This window comes from Aplysia californica, unplaced genomic scaffold, assembly GCF_000002075.1.
Source record: "Aplysia californica isolate F4 #8 unplaced genomic scaffold, AplCal3.0 scaffold01550, whole genome shotgun sequence".
NCBI lineage: Eukaryota > Metazoa > Mollusca > Gastropoda > Aplysiida > Aplysiidae > Aplysia > Aplysia californica.
Window position 1 is genome coordinate 44,524 of NW_004798820.1, and position 3,528 is coordinate 48,051.

The window sequence follows — 3,528 nt, forward strand, 5'->3', positions numbered from 1 at the left end:
CAGGCCAGTCCATGTTCTTATGTTGTACATTCTGCCATGTCCAGGCCAGTCCATGTTCTTATGTTGTACATTCTGCCATATCCAGGCCAGTCCATGTTCTTATGTTGTACATTCTGCCATATCCAGGCCAGTCCATGTTCTTATGTTGTACATTCTGCCATAGCCAGGCCAGTCCATGTTCTTATGTTGTACATTCTGCCATAGCCAGGCCAGTCCATGTTCTTATGTTGTACATTCTGCCATGTCCAGGCCAGTCCATGTTCTAATGTTGTACATTCTGCCATACCCAGGCCAGTCCATGTTCTTATGTTGTACATTCTGCCATGTCCAGGCCAGTCCATGTTCTAATGTTGTACATTCTGCCATACCCAGGCCAGTCCATGTTCTTATGTTGTACATTCTGCCATGTCCAGGCCAGTCCATGTTCTTATGTTGTACATTCTGCCATATCCAGGCCAGTCCATGTTCTTATGTTGTCCATCTGATGTATCCAGGCCAGTCCATGTTCTTATGTTGTCCATCTGATGTATCCAGGCCAGTCCATGTTCTTATGTTTTCCAAGCGCACACAAACAAGCAAACAAAACAAACAAACAGTCTCATAATATAAAAATATATTATTATTATTGTTTTCGTTTTGAATACACGCTGGATATGTCCAAGAGTCATAACCGTGTAAATCATTGATGGTGAGAATGTTTGTGAAGTTACCGCCCTTTAACCTCTTCTCTAGTCATGAGCCAGAAACTGATGACGCCAACTGGTCACTTTTACGTTTTCATCCTCGGTTGCGTTGAGCGTCAAGGGGTTCTATTACAATAATCATGAACAATAACACTTTTACTTTGTTCTATTACAATAATCATGAACAATAACACTTTTATTTTGTTCTGCCCAACATACAAAATAGGATAAAATAAATTTCGCATGGATCTTAGAACTAGATCTCGAGATTGTTACTTTCACTTTGGCTAGATACGGCACTTATATGACCTTATTGTGTTGCAGGTACCGTAAAACTCTTACTAAAACTAAACACTAAATTGGCTAGATAGATAGATCTATACACTGCTTGCTGTTGATGGTCAGTCTGTCATATTTTTGGATGCACAACACTTACTAAAACCATACCAAATTTTAAAAAATCAAACTAAACGGGATATTGCATGCAGCACTTAAGGCATGCCTTGAAAGCTTTAAAAAAAAAAGATTGTCTTCCAACGTCAACATTTGGAAATACTGAGATTATCTCTCAATAGCAAGCGCGCTCATATGACCTTAGCAGTTGCGAGCGCCGTAAAACCCTATACCACATACATACATACGTCTCAATAGCATTTTTCATTAAAGTCAAAAGGTGATCAAATGAAACATCAAGTAGTAGTAGTAGTAGTATAGGGTTTTACGGCGCTCGCAGCTGCTAAGGTCATATGAGCGCGCTCATCAAGTAGTAGTAGTAGTAGTATAGGGTTTTACGGCGCTCGCAACTGCTAAGGTCATATGAGCGCGCTCATCAAGAAGTAGTAGTAGTAGTAGTAGTAGTATAGGGTTTTACGGCGCTCGCAACTGCTAAGGTCTTATGAGCGCGCTCATCAAGTAGAAGTAGTAGTAGTATAGGGTTTTACGGCGCTCGCAGCTGCTAAGGTCATATGAGCGCGCTCATCAAGTAGTATTATTATCATTAGGGGCAGATAACTAGCCCAGTCTCACTCAAAGTGGTCGGCACACACTCAGAAATAGATGTCAGTTGTCTGCTCTCATGTGAACTTTGCAGCATCTGTACCAATCTCCTTATTTAGTGTCCTTAATACCACTTGTAATGAGTTTTCCAATGGTATATAATTTGTTCTGCCCAATTTACTTACCGATCTGCGCTGCGTGTTTTTACGATCGTATAATTGTTCGGCCATCTTAAGATTGTATTGCGTGTTTTAGCGATGGTATATTATTAATTGTTTTAGCGATGGTATATTATTAATTGTTCTAGCGATGGTATATTATTAATTGTTCTAGCGATGGTATATTATTAATTGTTCTAGCGATGGTATATTATTAATTGTTCTAGTGATGATATAATATTAATTGTTCTAGCGATGGTATATTATTAATTGTTCTAGCGATGGTATATTATTAATTGTTTTAGCGATGGTATATTATTAATTGTTCTAGCGATGGTAAATTTAAATTTAAATATTTATATTTTTACGTTTTTGAAAATGTATGTGAATGTTCCTTGATGTCAGTACAAGAATAAAGGTGGGAGTTAATTTTTTTTAAAAAGATTATTTCAAAAAATGTTAAATAAATTAAAAGAACTTTGTAAACTTTGAGTTTGATACCTGGCATTGTATCGTTCTTGTGAGCTTTGAGTTTGATACCTGGCATTATATCGTTCTTGTGAGCTTTGAGTTTGATACCTGGCATTGTATCGTTCTTGTGAACTTTGAGTTTGATACCTGGCATTATATCGTTCTTGTGAGCTCTACAGTTTTGCATATCAAGTCTAATTTTAATTTTTATATTTTTACATTTTTGAAAATGTATGAATGTTCCTTGGAATAAAGATTGGAGTGTATTTTTTTAAATTATTCAAACAAATTTTTAAAAATTATGGCAATCTTCAGATTATGTAATTTCGCGACATTCTGAAGATTGCGTTAATATTTTATATTTTTTAAGTAATTTATTTTTTAAAAATCAAATACACTTTTAAAATGTATTTTGTGATATTTGAGTTGAATACCTGGCATTGTATCGTTCTTGTGAGCTCTTCAGTTTTATATGTTAATTTTCCTTTTAATTTTAATTTTAATTTTCATATTTTTACACTTCTGAAAATGTTTGCGAATATTTCTTGACGTGAGTCAAAGAATAAAGATGGAAGTGATTTTAAACATTTTTTTTTTTTTTAAAATAAAAAATTTGACGCAATCTACAGATTATAAAATTCCACGGCAATCTGCAGATTGCGTTAATATTTTTTTTATAATTATAATTTTAAAATACACCTTTAAAATGTACTTTGTGAACTTTGACCTTGATACCTGGAATTTTATCATTCTTGTGAGCTCTTCAGTTTCATGATATGATAATTTAAATAAAAATGTTAATGTTTAAATGTATACATTTTTTTGAAAACGTACGAGAATATTCCTTGATGAGAGTAAAAGAATAAAGACGCAAGGGAATTTTTTTTAAAGATTATTTTAAAATATATAATAAATTAAAGGAACTTTGTAAACTTTGAGTTTGATACCTGGCATTGTATCATTCTTGTGAACTCTACAGTTTTATATGTTAATTCTAATTTTAATGTTAATTTTAATTTTCATATTTTTACAATTTTGAAAATGTATGTGAACGTTCCTTGAAATGAGTAAAAGGATAAAGATCGAAGTATATATTTTCATTATTTAAAAAAAATAATTTTTTAAACTCAATCTTGTGATTATATAATTGCGCAGCAATCAGAAAATTGTGTTGATATTTTATATTTCGGAAATAATTTATTTTAAGAAAATCAAATACA